Raw genomic sequence first — 18,320 nt, 5'->3', positions numbered from 1 at the left:
CTAATAGCAGGATTGATTGCACAGGGATTTTTTTTCTGCATGGTTGGAGAACATAGGCTTTCTATTTTCTTCTTTTTGTTTTTCGACATTTTCCAAATTCCTATAAAACATAAACCTTTGTAATTCGAAAGTATGTTATTAAAATATATACAAAGATATATCACAAGAGGGTGTGAATTATGTGCAGTTTTTCAACAGCATATTTTTTCTTTTAAAAGGATGCATATAAATGTTTCCTTTTAGTATGATCTTCGGTCTTCTTAATGTTTGCACTGCTATACCAGTTTTGTTTTGTTTTGTGTGTTTTTGGCCACATTGAGCGTGGCATGCTGGATCTTAGTTCCCTGACCAGGGATCAAACCCGCACCTCCTGCATTGGAAGCACAGAGTCTTAACCACTGGACCACCAGGGAAGTCCCTATACCAGTATTTTAATTAATTTTAATTTTTATTGAAACAATGGAGAGAAGGAAAAATTCAAATAATGCTAAAAGGCTGATAACTAAATTTAGCAGTCTCATGACCCTCTGGCCTTTCCAGGATGGCCGCTTCCAACTGTGTCTTACCCTAGTGTATTAGCTCAGGCTGCCAGGACAAAATATCATAGACTTGGGGGTTAAACAACAGACATTTATTTCTCACGGTTCTGGAGGCTGGAGGTCCCAGACCAAAGCGCTGGCAAGGTAGGTTTCATTCCATTCTTCTCATGGTTTGCTCACATGGCCTTTTCTCAGTGTGTCTGTGTGGAGAGAGAAACAGCTCTCCAGCATCTCTTCTGGTTAAGGGTAATGATCCTGTCAGATCAGGGCCCCACTTTCATGACTTCATTTAACCATGTGACTTCCTTAGAGGCCCCATCTCCAAATACAGCCACATGGGGGGGTAAGGGCCTCCACATCAGAATCTGGGGGATGTAGACTCTCAGTCCATCACACCCCCCTTTCTGAGTGATGTGCTCATACTGCTGTCCTTGGGGCATCTGCCCTGAGCCAGTCTCTGTGGATGCTCTCCTTTCCCCACCACCTGGCCTGATTATTAACACATTCTGGGTTTGGTTTACATCCATATTTGGTGTTTTCATTGCTGAGCCAAGTTGGACCAAGCATTTTCTTTCTTGTGCCATTTGTGTGTGTGTGTGTTTTAAAGTTATGGTTGTTGAATTTTTTCATTTGATTTTCTGACATAAATCTTCCCTTATGTTGCATTGGCTTAAAAAGTCCCTGTCAAAATACTTCTCATTACTTTTCTCATTTTGGAGCCTGTGTTAGTTAGATGTGGGACCATTTGGAATGATCCTTTAAATTTTGTTTCTTCTTCTCCTATTTTCTGTTTGTTTTCTTTTGTTGTGTTTTCAGCTCTTTCTACTAAATTTCTCTTGCTCTTGTTTTCTGAATATATACTCTAAAAAGACGAAATCATCTTTTTTTTTTTAATTGTTCATGGATCAGCATTTAAAAATCTTTCTGGTGTTGACCTAAAACAATGTAACAGCCAGTTATTTTACCAGAAAATGGGTTTATTGCAAAGAATTGCAATTTGGGACATGCAGTCTATAGCGAACCACAGACAAGTCCAGAGAACAAAGGAGAGGAACTTCTTTTATACAGGAGAAGGAGGAGTTGGGAGGGGCTGCTATAAACAAAGAGCCCATTGGAGGAAACTGGGAGTTCAGAGTACAGTGGCTTTTCATTGGCTGAGCTGTTGCCAGGCAAAGAGAAATTCTCTCTAGGTCCTGCTGGGTGGTCCTTCTTCATGTTGGAGATGCAAAGGTATGTCTCTTCCTGTTGGGTCTGCAATTGATGATGGTAGGGTGTGAGGGCTCCCTTTCCTGGCCTCCCAACTCCATTTTATTATTTTTATTTATTTATTTTTTGGCCACACTGCCCAGCCTGTGGGATCTTAGTTCCCCGACCAGGGATTGCACCTGGGTGCTTGGCAGTGAGAGCATGGAGTCCTAACCACTGGACTGCCAGGGAATTCCCCCATCTCCATTTTAAGTGAGGGTTCTGTGTATTAACTTTCACATTAACATCATGCCCCTACCCACCCCTCAGTAGGGAGACATGGTGGGTTGTGTCAAGAAGTCCTGCATATGTGGGAGAAAGACTGCTCCTTTTTCCTATGGTTATAGAGCTGGGCCTAGTTTGCAAAACTTATTTTAAATACAAATGAGAATTCTTTGGGAAGTCAGTGAAGGAAAAGGAGATGTGGAGCACTGCTGTTTAGCGATGATCTAATGTGATGACTGTAAAATATGTAATTTGTAGGTGGTAACATTGTGGAAGGATTCTTTTTTTCTTTTTAACTCACGTCAGTTTGGGAAGAGTTTATTTATTTATTTTTAATTTATTTATATTTAATTTATTTATTTTTGGCTGAGTTGGGTCTTTGTTGCTGCATGTGGGCTTTCTTTAGTTCCTGCGAGCGGGGGCTACTCTTTGTTGCGCTGTGTGGGCTTCTCATTGCAGTGGCTTCTCTTGTTGCGGAGCATGGGCTCTAGGCACACGGGCTTCAGTAGTTGTGGCTTGCGGGCTCTAGAGTGCAGGCTCAGTAGTTGTGGCCCACAGGCTTAGTTGCCCCGCGGCATGTGGGATCTTCCTGGACCAGGGCTCGAACCCGTGTCCCCTGCATTGGCAGGTGGATTCTTAACCACTGTGCCACCAGGGAAGTCCGATTCTTTCTTTCTCAATGAGAATTCTCTTTGGGATGCCTTTAGTACCCTTAAGATTATTCAGTGGATAAAAATTATATGCATACATGTAACTTGTCAGGAGCACATTTGTTCTGTGTGTTAAGCTTGCCTGAATTAGGCACGGCTGAAGGGTTGGTGTCTTGGGGAAGATATGGATGCTGTATCTCATTCTTGTGTAATTCTTGGATTTCTTACTGAATCTTCTTGAGGACTGTTTGTTCATCTGAGGACAGTTGATCCCTATGCTGGCAATGGACTTGTGAAACTGAATAAAGGAAACCTCATTTAAAGTCTGGATTCCAGAAGGGGAGCTCTGATGCCCTACACTCCACCTCAGTTAGAGACCGCGCAGGAAGAGAGGTACCTTGCATTCCCAGCAGGGAGGTATCTACTTTACTGCCCCTGCAGGAGGAAGGAAGAGTTCTTGCCCAGCGCCAAGCCCAGCCTGTTGGAACCCTTGCAGCTCAGCCAATAGGAATCCATCACCACCCTGAACTCTTGCTTTCCTCCAAGGGACTTTGGTTCAAAGCACCCCTCTCAGCTTCCTCCTTTTCTCTATAAAGTAACACTCCTCTCTTTTGTTTGCTGGACTTGCCTGTAGTTTTTGCTATAGCATTGTCGTCCTGAATTGCAGTTCTCTGCTATTCCTGAATAAACTCGTTTTGCTGGTAAAATAACTGGATGTTCTCAGCAGACTATTACGATCGGTGTTTTGGAGTTTTGGAGAACAAAAGGGGGGCTCAAGGACAGCGGTCCACATATGACCAAGAAAAGCTGTGTCTGAGCAGACAGGAAAAGATGACTCTGTGTGGCCCCAATACAGCTGCCCCTTTAAAAGGAGAATTGACAGAAATACAGATTCATTCGTTCATTGAGTGTCCTCCATGTGCCATATACTCTTCTAGAAGCTGGAGATTCACTAGTGAACAAAGCAGATAAAAATCCCTCCAATTGTGGAGCTTACACTTTTAACAGGGAGAGATACAAGATGAGAACGCAAGTAAAATACTGAGCATTTCAGATGGTGCAGTTTAAGTTGGGGCAGAGGGAGCCATTTTCACAGGAGTGGCCAGAGAGGGTCTCATTCTGGAGGGTGACTTTTGAGCAAAGCCTGAAGAAGGTGAGAGCACAGACCGTGTACCTGGAGGAGGACGAGGGAAGAGCAAGTAGGAAAGGCAGCCTAGCTGGGGCAGAGTGGCCGAGGGGCGAGGGGTGGGAGGAGAGCGCAGAGAGGTGACTTGGCATTTCTGAGACTGCGGCTTCTGCTTTGGTCTCTCTCAAATTGTCAGTGTATTGATGGTATTTGGAGCCGTGAGCCTTGTTGTGACCCCCCCAGTGAGCGAACGTAGATAGAGACAAGAAGGCCTCTGGCGGCTTTCCACTGCCTAGGGTTGCAGAGACCTGGCAGTGAGGTTGGAGGAAACCAGCGGAGTATGGGGTCTTGGAGACCAAATGAAGAAAGTGCACCAAGAAAGATGGGTTGAGTAGCCGTCGGCACTGCTGATAGGTGATGTGAGATGGGGGCTGGTGTCCTTACGTCTAGCAACCTGGAGATTGTTGGGGACCCTGAGTTGTGCTGGTGGGAGATGGTAAAAGCACATTGAAATGGCTTTCAGATTGAGCTTTAAACAGCTCAGAGCCCTTTGAGAAGGACTGTGTCTTAGTCTTATTTGTCCTTGGCTTAAGATACTGTCTTGCAGGTCTGCTCTTGATAAATATGTACTGAAAGAAATGACTCGAGTTCTTAGAAAACACCTGCAAGATGTGCAGAATCCACCCGCCTGCCTGTGCCCTTGAGTACAGCGTTCACATCCCCGTCCTGAGACCCCTGACCTTTATCTCAAGGAAGCCGCTGCTTCCCTTGTGGTTCATGTCACAGCCAGGAGCTACCTCTGCATTGGTTTTACCCTTTTTGGCCTCCCACCTTTGATAAAGAAATCTAGTTTAAAAAAAATCAGATCAAGTGAGAAATTCTATCTGATTCCTTTTATTAAGGATTCAGAAACAAGATATGGCTTATGTGTTTCAATATGCCACTAGTGTTGAATGTCGAGGCTGAATTTATTGGTTGAAGTCTCCCACTATGAATGTGGATTTGTCTGTTGTTGTTTTTTCTGTCCAGTTTTGCTCTATGTGTTTTGAGTCCATAGTTTACATGCATACACATTGAGTTGTTACTTGTTTCTGTGGATTGACCATTTTATTATTATAACATGTCTTTATATCTAATATTGCTTTTTGCTTAAAAATCTACTTTGTCTGATATTGGTATAGCTACCCCAACTTTCTTTTAAAAGTATTTGCATGATTTATGTGTTTTCTAATCTTTTATTTATTTATTGAGATATAATTGACATACATTCTCTTAGTTTCAGGGGTACACCATAACCATTCGATATTTGTATATAGTGTGAAATGGTCACCACAGTAAGTCTAGTTAACATCTGTCACCATATATAGTTACAAAAAAATTTTTTTTCTTGTGAAGAGATTTCAGTCTTTTATTTTCAATGTTCTGTATTCTTTTTTTTGGCCGCAGTGTGTGGCTTGTGGGATTTTAGTTCCCCGACCAGGGATTGAACTCAGGCCCTCGGCAGTGAGAGTGCAGGTCCCTAACCACTGGACTGCCCCGGAATTCTGAAATTTTCTATATTCTTTTTTTTTCTTGATTTTTTTTTTATGTGGACCATTTTTAAAGTCTCTATTGAATTTGTTACAATATTGCTTCTGTTTTATGTTTTTTGGTTTTTTGGCCGTGAAGCATGTGGGATTCCAGCCCCCCGACCAGGGATTGAACCCGCACCCCCTGCATTGGAAGGTGAAGTCCCAACCACTGGACCGCCAGGGAAGTCCCAATTTTCTGTATTCTTATATTTAAGTTATTTCTCTTATAAGGTGGATATGGATAGCTTTTTAAAAATCCAGATGATCTACTATTTTTAAAAAAATTATTTATTGATTGATTGATTTTTGGCTGCGTTGGGTCTCTGTTGCTGTGCGCGGGCTTTCTCTAGTTGTGGCGAGTGGGGGCTACATTTCGTTGCAGTACGTGGGCTTCTTATTGCTGTGGCTTCTCTTGTTGCGGAACATGGGCTCTAGGCACGCGGGCTTCAGTAGTTGCAGCATGTGGGCTCAGTAGTTGTGGCTCACGGGCTCTAGAGTGCAGGCTCAGTATTTGTGGTGCACAGGATTAGTTGCTCCGCGGCATGTGGGATCTTTCTGGACCAGGGATCGAACCCGTGTCCCCTGAGTTGGCAGGTGGATTCTTAACCACTGTGCCACCAGGGAAGTCCCCAGATGATCTACTCTTAATTGGCATATTTAGTTGATTTATATTTAATATATAATAATTACCAATATATTTGGACTTAAAGCTATCTTTTAGTATTTATGTTTTATTTGTTCCTCCTCATTCTCTTTTGGATTAAATTTTTTTGTTATTCAAATGCCCCCCTCTGTTAGCTTGTTCTACATTTATGTACTACTATTTTTTAAAATTTTTAATTTATTTTTACTTTTGGGTGCGTTTGGTCTTCCTTGCTGTGCGTGGGCTTTCTCTAGTTGCGGCAAGCACAGGCTACTCTTCATTGCGGTGCGTGGGCTTCTCATTGCAGTACCTTCTCTTGTTGCAGGGCACAGCCTCTAGGTGCGCAGGCTTCAGTAGTTGTGGCTCACGGGCTCAGTAGTTGTGGCTTGCAGGCTCTAGAGCGCAGGCTCAGTAGTTGTGGTGCACGGGCTTAGTTGCTCTGTGGCATGTGGTATCTTTCCAGACCAGGGCTCCAACCCGTGTCCCCTGCATTGGCAGGCGGATTCTTAACCACAGTGCCACCAGGGAAGCCCTGTACTACTACTTTTTAAGTGGTCCCTCTAGAGATTACAGCATGCATCCCTGACCTATTTGAGTGTAAGTTGGTTCTTTTGTCACTTACCGGAAAATGTAAAGACTAAAGGTTAAACTAAAACAAGTTATGTACTCCCCCATTGCTTTTTATGCAGTTGTTGTTTATTTTTTTTGTATGTGTATGTATGTATTTATTTATCTATTTATTTGGCTGCGTCAGGTCTTGGTTGCAGCATGCGGGATCTTTGTTGAGGTGTGCAGGATCTTTCATTGCGGCGTGCAGGCTCAGTAGTTGTGGTGTGGGCTTAGTTGCCCGCGCCATGTGGGTTCTTAGTCTTACAGCTGCACCGTCCAAGGTAATTTGTCATTTTTTGGTGCCACCGTTAAAGATTTTCTTCTGTGTCTTTGGTAAAACTACTGAAGTTTTACTATCATGTCTATTTATCTGGCTTGGGGTTTGAAGTACTTTTTGAATCTCTGGCTTGATGATTTTCGTGAATTTTGGGAAGTTCTCAGTTATTAGCTCTTCAAATATTGCTTCTGCTGTATTCTCTCTTTCTCCTCTCCTTCTGGGATTCCAGTTACTCATGTGTCATACCTTTCTTCTTTTTAAGTCTTTTCAGTAGTTTCTGTCCTTATCATGCTTCAGTATGCATATTTTCCAGACCTATGTACCATTCACTAATTTCTCTTCAGTTGTGTGTCGTCTACTGTTACATCTGTCTGTGGAGTTCTTAACTTCATTTGTTATATTTTTCAGTTTTAGTGTTCATTTGATTCTTTTTTTTTAAATATTCTGTCCCCTGCTCAAACTCTCCAGCTTGTCTTTTAACTTACTGAACACATTAATCACATATATTTTAATGTCCTGTAATTTTAAAATTGGGGTGTTTTGTGGTTCTGTTTCTGTTGTCTGTTTTTCTTTTGTTCTTGAGTCAGTTGGTCCCGTCTCCTAGTATGCTGGGCAGTTTTTATTGAACACCAGACATTATATATGAAAAATTCAGAGATCGTTTGAAGTTCCTGATCGTAATTTTCTCCAGTGAGGGCTTACTTTTGCTTCTGACTGGCCTTTAGTGTGGGGACCTGTCACTTTACTCCAGCCAGGAACCAATCTGATTTGAACACAGGACTTCAGTCTTTGGGCAGGCTGGTCTATTTCAGGTTCATCCCTTCTCCTAGCATATAGCCCATTGGGGTCCTGACTGAAGGCCTGAGGTCTTCACCAGGGCCCACATCTTTGGTGCACTTGGAACACCCACTTAAGAATTCTGGAAGTTTTCACATTCTCAGCTTGGAATTCATTGCTTGAGAACCTCAAGGAGAAAAGTGGGACCGTATGTTTGACTTGCCTGTCTGTTTTCCTTTTTTTTCTCATGCTTTGGCCCCTTAAGAGATCTCATTTCCTTGGTAGCTATCTTGTGCCTTAAAACAGATGAAAACATTTGTTTGGTTTTTTTAATAAAAAAGTATCAAATTTATTTCAATATCTAGTTTCATTTTTAAGTTAAAGCTTTTAGACAATTTTTTTTTGTAATTTAAGATTCATTATCAGAGGTGAGGAAAATGTTAATAAGCTATTAATTACTGACAACAAATAAAATTATTAACCATGCATTTATAAAAGACATGTTAAAGAGTAAAAAGTTCCAGTTACACTACTTAACTGAAGGAAATATCCTTCAGCCCTTTATTTCTAATTATAACACGTTCTCATTTTGACATAATTTACACCTTTTTCACCCAATTAATACTATGCTAAACAAAATTTTTCCAACTGTTAAGCCTTTCTTTACTTAACTGTTACTCTTTAAAAGTTCCTTAAAAGAAATTTGAAATTTTAATTTTCACCATGAATCTGTTTGAACAAAAAAGTAAAGGACAGGGCTTCCCTGGTGGCGCAGTGGTTGAGAGTCTGCCTGCCGATGCAGGGGACACGGGTTCGTGCCCCAGTCCGGGAAGATCCCGCATGCCGCGGAGCGGCTGGGCCCGTGAGCCATGGCCGCTGAGCCTGCGCGTCCGGAGCCTGTGCTCCGCAACGAGAGAGGCCACAACAGTGAGAGGCCCGCGTACCGCAAAAAAAAAAAAAAAAAAAAAATACTACCACATAAACTTCCTCTTCATCAAATCCATGTAACCTAAAAATCTGATATGAAACATTTGTGTAAGTCCAGGTCCTGAAGAGATTTCTGCTGACATTTGAGAAAGCGGTTGTGAGCAGAGAAAAGCTGATTTAAATTTTCAGTGTTTACACTAAGCAGAGAGGAACGGGGTTTCTGGTTTGGTTGTCACCATGTTTGAGCTCTCGTTAGCAAGTTCCAGATGTGACTTCTGTATAGCGCTTTATAATTTTCAAAGTGGTCTTCATATATATTGTTCCATAGATACCAACAACTGCTCTGCAGCAATAAACATCCAGGGACATGTTATTATCAAAGTTATATAAGAAATATATTTGGTGCAGGAAAATTGAAAAATACAGATAAGTGAAAAACGATCTGATACCCCACTGCTCACAGGTAGCACTGTTCTATGTGGATCCCTCCGGAGTCTTCTCGACACGTGTAATCTTCCCTGGGAAGATGGGCTCCATAATCCACCTCACCCACATTGTGAATTTTCAACAGTTATTATAAAGAGTTACTGGTTTGCATAGCATAGCTACATAAAAGATTTGTGGCAAAGAGGAAATTATAACAGGTGGACCCCCCCGCCCCGGCTTTCTTCTCTGTGAATCTTTCAAGTCAGGAGTGCTTGGCCTCCGTTGAGTATGATGTTCTTCTGACTTCAGAGCCTTGAATATGCTTTGTTAAGCATCATACAGGAAGTTAGGTGGAATTATGGGATTTGACTGTGACCTGCAGCCTTTACCACACAGCCTTGTCCTGTTCCTTGTGTGGGGCACCGTGCAGGACAGCGTGGGGACCCGTCTGAGTTGAGGGCCTTCTGCATAGTCTGGCCCTCGGCATCGCCTTGTTTGTGCTGTTCTGTAGGATGCTTGGACTCCTTTCAAAGAGGCGACCCTTGTAGGTCCACTTTGCAGGGGAGGAGCCTGCCCAAGGTTAGTAGCTGGTAAGTGGTGGTGAGGGCAGATTGGGCCCTGGCGGTCCAGTGGTTAAGACATGGGCTGTCACTGCCAAAGGCCCGGGTTCAATCCCTGGTCCAGGAACTAAGATCCCGTGAGCAACGTGACGTGGGAAAAAAAGTTGGACTTACAAGTGAAATGAGGAAGTGTCCTTGCCATCTGTGCCTTTGTCTTGGTCGTTTTTCTGTGGTTTCGAGGGCGCTATAATGTGAGAAGATGAGCTTTGGGGTCAAGTGGCCTTGTTCAGGAGCTGCCTTGTCTGCCTTCCTTCTGACGGGTGGGGACGGACGCGGGGCGAGCCCCGCATGTCTGTTGGGGTCTGGGTGGGAGCTCCTCCTTAAGTGCTGGGCTCCCAGAGGGTGGGGGGGAGAGAGCTCTGGTCTGGGTGCCCTCCCTCCACGTGATTCTATAGACCGCACTCCCTGCTGCTGGAGCTGGTGCAGTGAAGGGTGGGCGCTGGCCTTGGCCCGATGTGGAGCCGTACAGCCCCAGAGGAGAGCGGTTACCGGGTGGTGGAGGGTGCGCTGCAGCACCCCAATCCTCAGGCAGCACTCAGCATGAGAGGGCCGACGTGCATGGACTGCAGGATCCATGTGCCAGCAGGAGAAGCAGATGAGAGGGGGCGTGTGCTCCTGTGTGAGATTCTAGAGAACACAGTGATGGGTGGGGGTGGGGCTGGACAGGGGATCGGAAGGGGCACAAGGAAACTGGGGGCGGTGGACGCACTCATCCTCTTGGTCATGGTGGCGGCCGCACAGGGTGGACGCGTGTCAGAAGCCCTCACACTGCGCTCTGTAATTGTGTGCAAGACATCATGTGCCTTCTCTCAGGGACCCAGGGTTTTAGGAGCACAGGGGACGCAGCGTCCGTGTTCCTGCAGGCCGGCCGAGCAAACCAGATGGCAGCTCCCCTCATCCTCTGAAATGGGGATGATAAACCCCGCTGTTCACCGGGGTGTACCTTTAACCTTTCTTATGTTTGAATATACAAATGAATTACGTATTCTGAAAGTTAAATCCTCGCGTTTGCTTAGAGAGAGAGAAGCTCTGTCAGAAGCAGCGTGGGGAAGGTCAGCCATGTTCTCTTACACTCATTCAGCATCGTTGTGGTTCCTGCCCATGAATTCCATAACTATACTATTTTCTGTGGGTTTAAAAACAGAGGACAGGAACCAGAGCCCACTTCTCCTGATGCTTTTCCAGGGCAGCAGGACTCTGCCCTCCTGCTCATAGGACGAGGCCGCCCGCTCCCACTTAGCAATGTGCGTGGGCCTGTGGGGCTCATTCTGGGTCTGCTCTCCTCGGTTTACAGGTGTGGAAGCCAGGCGTGGTCACAGAACCAGCCGAAGGCGGAGTGGGGCCGGTTCCTGCTGACGACGGGCAGGTGGGTCTGGCAGGCGGGGCGAGCTCACCAGGGCCAAGCCCGAGCCGCAGCTCTCCTCACATCACGTCTGTGAGTGATGGGGTGAGCGTGGGCCAGACCTTGAGACAAGAGGTTTCTGGATTTTCTTTCACCTTGAAGAGTTGATGGAGACCCCAGAGAAGGAAGCAACACTGCCCCCTCTGCTCCCCTAAACAGAGGAAGGCGGGATTCCTATTTCCAGAATCAGGGTCTTCTGACCAGCCCTTCAGTTGGAAACAACTGCAGAGTCTGGATGAATTACGTAGCACTATTGGAGGCACTGCAGTGTAGGAATTAAGATACGTGGCAGCTGTGGCCTGTGGGCTGGGGAGAGGCAGGTGGAGGGCTTAGACCTGCCCGGGAGGAAGGGCCAAGGTACGAGTGGGCTTCGGCCTCTGCTCACTGAGGACCAGTGCTGCGGTTCCCGTGGTAACCGATGCGTGCACGGTGGATGGTCTCTTCAGGGAAGAGAGTGGCATGGGCAGGGCGGGGACCCTGGGCAGCGCAGCAGTCCCCTCCCTCCGTCACACTTCTGCCCTTCTAGGCCCCCTGGCCTCAGACCCTGAAGTGGCCAGGCCCGGAAGGTTTCCATGGCCCGGAGGGTTTTGAGCTCCCAAGTGCTGCGGGGCTGCACGTGCAGAAATGGAGCGGGGTGAGTGTGGCAAGGGGTGCAGGGCCGAGGAAGCAGCGCACGTTTGCCTTAAAGACCAGGTGGCTGCACCACCAACTGCCTCCCCGTGGGCAGGAGGAAAGCACGTTTTCCTTAATGCCGAGGACCACGAGTGTGTGCACGGATAGATATGCTGTTTCAGCAGGTGGTATGCCGGTCACATTTGGGATGGTTTGTTTCGTCCAGAAGGTGTGACCTTTAATCAGTTAAAGGTCTTGATGGAGGAAGTGCTCTCAGGAGTGGACTTGCTGTCCCTTTGGGGTAGTGATTCTGGCCATGTGGCAAGCCTCCCATCCAACAGCTCCCACTGCAGGCCTCTGTGAACAGTGTGCAGTGGTGCGTCCCCAACACCTCCGTGTGAGCAAGGACCCCCACAGTGCCCAGGCCAGCCCCCCGCACGCAGATGCGGGCCTGGGACATGGTGAGGCTTGAGCTCAGTGAGGAGTAGGTGTTGGGTGAAGATGGATGTGACTTCTGGGGGTTGGGCCCTGCCAGTTCCAGCACGTGTGGCACTGAGCAGAAGGATTGTGGGTTGAGACATGAGGCTGCCACGGTTGGAAACGACTCCAGCATCCAGAGTCAGGAAGTGGGTGGCAGGGTGCTGGGTACGGGGGCCAGGAGGGCTCCCAGGGCTGTGCTAAGGCCCACTATTGAGTGGGCCTCATGTCTGACCGGTCGGGGAAGCCACGTAGGCTCCGTCTTTCCTCTGGTCTCTGTTTCTTTTCTTTGTCTGAAATGACCTTAATCATTGTTCACATCCCTGCCCCGTCCCACACTGTTTCGTTGGCTGTGTTCCCAGTGGCACCTGGCATGGAGACAAGTGCCTTTCCTGCTTAACCTCAGGTTGTAGCTGGGCCATGTCCCCACGTCGGCAAGTGAATGCATCGCGTGCCAGGCGCCATTCCGAAGCTGCCACCTGCCGGAGGAGAGATGGGCACCGCACACCACAGTTAGCAACTCTGTGGGCCAAGGCCCAGTGACTAGCAAGGACCAGTGTCCCACAGGCAGATTTGGGATTTTAGGGGCCAGTAGAATCACAAGTAAAATTCTAGGAGGTACTTGAGGCGACTGCACTTGTATGTGGCCAAATTACAATGTTAAGAAAAGCAAACTGCACCTTATTGGCCCCTCAGAGACCTCCCACCTTGCTTAGGAGAGAGTTAGGGAGTAGAGTATCTGGTCTCCGGTGTTTCCTCCAGACCAATGTGAAGGCGAGCGGCACAGGGACTGTCTCGCCGTGGCAACCAGAAGCCTTGCTTCTCAAATTGAGCGTGTGAAGCTGCTGCAGGACAGGAATCTGAGTGTGTTTCTGGAATGCTCAGCGGACTTGGTAAGCCACTTACGGCATTACTTTTATGCCAGAACAAGCAGGAGCATAACGTGAAGCATAATGCAGTATGTGCCTGAATTTCTGAGTAAAAAATCACAAGACTTCTGCTGAAGGATGCTGACCAAGGTGAAGAAGTGATTCCATGAGGCCTCACCCTCTGGGCTCTGCGGGGCTGTGTGGGGTGAGCACTCAGGCTGGGCTGCAGGTGGTGGGGCCAGCAGAGAGGTCTAATCTACATTCCTCCCGGGAGTGGTGCAAGTTAGGAATCCTCTTTCATCCAGAGGATTTCCAGGGGGTAGGAGGTCTCCCATAAATGGAGGAATCACACTTCTAGTATTGGACAACCACACAGTTCAGGGAAAACTGCTGAGAATAGCTAGAAACGCTGGGAATTGGTTTTCTTTTTAATCATATTGAAGCCTTTGGAGAGCTAACCAAGCAGGAAGGAATGGGAGGCCCATCGGAGAAGGGAGCCCAGGGAGACAGTCTGGAAAGTGTGGCTGGTCCTTGGGCTCCAGGGGGCTGGGGCCTGCGTGGGAGGAAGGTGCCCCACACGTGGTCGGGATCCACCCCCCACCCTCTGAGAGCCTGCAGCCCAGCCCGGACTCTCTCAGTTCCTGACTTTGGATTAAGGTGGCTGGATTCCTAGTGCACCAGCCACAGGCCAGGGTAAAATGCATACGCTCTGGGGAAGAAAGCATCATCCCAGGCAGCCAGTTTAGAAAGATTTTCACACAGTGTCTGGCTTTCCATCCAGAATAACCAGGTACTGAATGAAAAATAATCAGGCACTCAAGAATACAAGACAATGTGATAAAAAATGCGGAGGAGGAAGCCTTGGGGATCCAGGTAAGGAGGTTTACGGATACCTCCTTGGTGGAAATCTGTCAGGGCTGGGGCTGGGAGTGGGGGAGTGTTCTCAGACAGACTCTGGGCTCTGGGAAGAGCAGAGCTGGAAGGAATGGATTATAATCCACTGGATAAAATAAAAATCCGCTCGGGTACATAGGACGCCAACTGATAAATACAGATCAAGTGATGGGTGTGAACAGGATTTGTATATAATCTCAAAGTATCTCTGCCACAAATTACCTCTTAATTACAAAGGAAAAGTAATAGATTTAGAGTGGAAGCACTTGGCAGGCACTGGGTTTGCCACCAATATTGGGACCAACCGGCATGGTGTTTTTCTTTTCTTATAAATTTATTTTATTTTATTTATTTTTATTTTTGGCTGCGTTGGGTCTTCATTGCTGCGTACGGGCTTTCTCTAGTTGCAGCGAGCGGGGGCTACTCTTCGTTGCAGTGCGCGGGCTTTTCATTGTGGTGGCTGCTCGTTGCAGAGCACGAGCTCTAGGCGCATAGTCTTCAGTAGTTGTGGCGCAAGGGCTTAGTTGCTCCGCAGCATGTGGGATCTTCCTGGATCAGGAATCGAACCCGTGTCCCCTGCATTGGCAGGCAGATTCTTAACCACTGCGCCACCAGGGAAGTCCCATGGTTTTCCTTGAGGTGATACAACATCGCTTCTGTGACGTTCTGCCAGAAATGTTAGATGCAGATCTCACGTGAGACATTCTGTGGAACGACTGGCCCAGGCTCTTGAGAATGTCACTTCGGGAAGGAGGTGGACTAGGAGCCAGGTTGAAGGCGGCTGAAGACACGACAGTCAGTGTGTGGCTGTGGCCTGCATCTTGGAACATAGGAATAGCTCTAGAGGCCACTCCTGGGACAGTGGACGGGGTCCGAGCTCGACCTCCATGTCAGGGTTGCGCTGCCTGCTGTTTTTGGTCTGTGGCGTGTCTGTCCGCTGTGCATCCCAAGTGTGGGTTGATGTGGCACTCTGGCCTCAGGCGCTGGGCCTGGAGGAGAGCCTGCCTGGGGCGGGTGTGGCAGGGGGGGGCAGCAACAGCCGGCACCACCTCACCTTCCTAGGAGCTGCGGGAGGTGGAGAGGTCGATGATGAGGAGTGACATTTCAAAGTGCCTGGGTGTACAGACGTCTCTTAAGACCCTGCTTTCAATTCCTTTGGGTATATGCAAAGAAGGGAAATTGCTGAATCATATGGTGACTCTTTTAATCTTTAGGAGCTGCCACACTGTGTTCCACAGAGACTGTACCATTTTACATTCCCACCAAAAGCTTACAAAGTTCCCTAGAAACAGAAAATGATTACCAACCAGAATTCCAACCCAGTAAAAATACCCTTCAGGAATAAAGGGGAAATTAAGACAGTTTCAGACCAACAAACACCAAGTTGTCAGCCGCAGCCCCTTTACTAAAGGACATACTTAAGGGTGTTCTTCAGGCAGAAAGAAAATGCTCTCAGGTGGAAACACCCAACAGCTCTCAGGTGGAAACACCCAATGCAGGAGGGAAAGGGCAAGTATGTGGGTAACTCTAGGTGACTGCTGGTGGGATAAAATAATACTGATGATGTCTTGTGGGATTTAAGACATTACACTGAATTAAAATCCAGGATAACAACAGCACATGTGTGTGTGTGGAGGTGAGTGGAGTTAATTATTTTTGGGGGGCATGCGGGATCTTAGTCCCCTGACCAGGGATCAAACCCGTGTCCCCTGCAGTGGAAGCTCGGAGTCTTAACCATTGGACTGTCCCTAGTGGAGTTAATTCTGACCATGTGTTGCCTGGGAACAGGTAAAATGCAGTTAATTGGACCTTGATGCATCAAGGGTACCTATTATAATCTCTAAAGGAACCACTGAAAGAATAGTAAAAGGCTTACTTTGTTAGAGGGAGGAAATGGAAAATAAAAAATATTCCAAAAGAAGGCAAGAAAGAACAAAAGAAGATAGAACAGCTGTGACAAACAGAAAGCAAACAATGAGATGGTGGATCCACTCTCTGTAACCACATTGAATGCAACAGGACCAAAGGAAGCAATTAAAAGGAAAAATGGTCAAACTGGAACTTGAAAAGGCTAGCTGCTTACAAAGGACTCACAAAAGTAAAAGGATCTAGGAGGGTTGAGTGTGAAAGGATGGAAAGCAAAATCCTGCCAGCAGCAACCCCAGAGAGCAGGCGACAGGGAGGCCGGACGGTCCCCGGCGGGCTTTTATTCCGAGGACTGGAAACTACAGAGAGCTGGAGGTTTCCCTGGATGCTGCATCTGGGTTCTGATTCCTGGCCGTCTTGTGGGGAGCAGCCCAGCGTCCCCCGAGTGATATTTCCCAGAACTTCCTCTGTCGCGCGGCAGCCTGCAGCGCCTCTGTCCTGAGAGCCAGCCTTCCTGTCCACGGTCAGCACCTCGCTGGTCTCCCTCCTTTCTGTTCTCTCTCGACAGCCCTTTGCTTCCCTTTGTTCTGGACTGGGAGCTGTGTACATAGTGGGGTTTGCTCTGTACTGGAGGCCGTGGAAAGGATCCATGTTTTCCCTGCTTATCGCCTCAAAGCTGGTTTTTCTATACGCGTGAAAGATGTGCCTGGGACCTGTCAGGAGGGAGCAGACGGCCCTGGTGCATTGGCATCGCAGGCTTGGTCCTGCCCTTATGGGTGTGCGGGGTGCTGGCCACGACGTGACGGGGACACTGAAGAGCAGCTTAGCGCTCCCTGTGATCTGAGTTCCAGTACAGTGGCTGTTAATGGTGACAGCACTGGCGGTTTTGTTTTTAAAGAACCAGAGGAATAGCAGTGTCCCTGAGAAAGAGCGTGACGTTGCAGACGTCTGCTCCATGTCAGCGTAAATGTAGGACCAGGTGCGTGCGGGTCCCCGTCCGTGAACATGTCCCCATCCCTTCCCATAAGCCTCTGTGACGCTGACGCTGCCCTCATTTGGCCAGAACATGTTAGTGGGCTCCAGGGATGCCCTCAGGCTGCCGTGGGTGGGTCAGAAGGACCGTGGTGCGTGGTGACTGACCCTCTGCAGTGTCCCCCTGCGGTGTGGGGATGATGAGCACCTGATCCTGAGCTGGCGGGAGAGTTGTGTGCCACATCACCATGCACTACTGTGGCCTCAGTGGCAGAACAGGTGGGGTGCCATGGCTGCACTGTTTGTGCTTGTGGCCCCTGGGGAGGTGGGCCGCTCCTCTCCAGCTGCGCTGCCTGGCCTGGCCCACGTGTGCTGCATGACAGGTGTCCAAGATGGAAAGGTGCCTTTTCCTGAGTGTGTGCACAGCACAAACCAGGGCTTCCAGAAGTTCTGTTCTTCCGGTGGTGGGCGTCCACACGGGGCTCCGTCAGTTTAGAAGTGTTGTGGTCCCTTCTCCTCCCGCATCGAGGACACAAGTCCAAGGGACGAGGTGACTCCTACCATGTCCCTGGAGTCAGTGCAGCTGCTGTTCATGAGCGCCCTGACCAGAGTGAGGCTGGAGCCAGGGGCGTTTGCACGGGCTCGATGGGCCTCCAGCACGTCGTAGCCCTCGGCAGCCCGCGGGGACTGACCAGCGTTGCTTCCAGGGAGGCTCTGGGAAGAGGAGGCAGTGTGGGGAGCAGCAGCGAAGGGCCGGTAGGGCCGTCGTGGGATGAGCAGAGCAGAGCAGACTCCAGAAATCGATTCATGTGTTCGGGGAGTTAGGTGTGAAAGTATTCAGAACAAGGTGGATTGTGCAGTACTTAATGCTAACGGCTGGCTCTCCATTTTGATGCAAGGGAGTAGGTAGGTTTTACACACACATATTTCAGGTAGAGATCTAAATTTTAAAAAAACAACTATTGAAGCATTTGAGGAAAAACAGAAGAATATATTTGTAATCTTTGAATGAGGAAAGCTGGCCTATGTAAGATACAGAAAAATCTATAAAGGGAAAGATTGGTAAATCTGATTTCACAGAAATAAAAAACTTTTGTAATATCAAGATCAACATAAACAATGTTAAAAAGTGACATTTAGGGAGAAAATATTTTTCCTGTATATAACCAGAGGTTAATAGTAAGAATATTTAAAGGCATCTGTAAATCACTAAGAAACTCATAAACAGTCTAATAGAAAATGGACAGAGGTATGAACAGGTAAAGAGGAGGGAATTTAAGTGACACCCAAACCTCCAGCCTGACCACCAACCAGGGAAATGCAGACTAAACCCAGGTGTCAGTTTCTGGCTATTCACATGACAAGTGGTGTTGGGTCCCACCCAGGGAGTGCTGGACTGCTCCTGGGAGGAAGTGGCCGGTGGGGCATCGAGACAGCCACTGTTAAACCCACAGGTCCCTTCACCCACCATCCCCCTCATCCGTCCTGTGGCAGTTCTCAGTGCACGGGAGTCCTGGCCCACTCCGTGATCCTCTTGAGGGGGCCGTGGCACCGGTGCTGCGGCTGTGCCCACAGGGTCGGGTGGCTTTGCGG

At 47.8% G+C, this 18,320-nt stretch overlaps 1 protein-coding gene across 6 annotated transcripts in view; it reads left to right on the top strand.

The window, feature by feature from the left end:
- AXIN1 (axin 1) overlaps window positions 1-18,320 on the top strand; it is a 57,324-nt gene that overhangs the window by 17,496 nt on the left and 21,508 nt on the right. The window lies entirely within an intron of this gene.

The sequence above is a fragment of the Orcinus orca genome, chromosome 16 (assembly GCF_937001465.1).
Source record: "Orcinus orca chromosome 16, mOrcOrc1.1, whole genome shotgun sequence".
NCBI classification, from domain to species: Eukaryota; Metazoa; Chordata; class Mammalia; order Artiodactyla; family Delphinidae; genus Orcinus; species Orcinus orca.
This window is presented reverse-complemented; position numbering and strand designations above follow the sequence as displayed.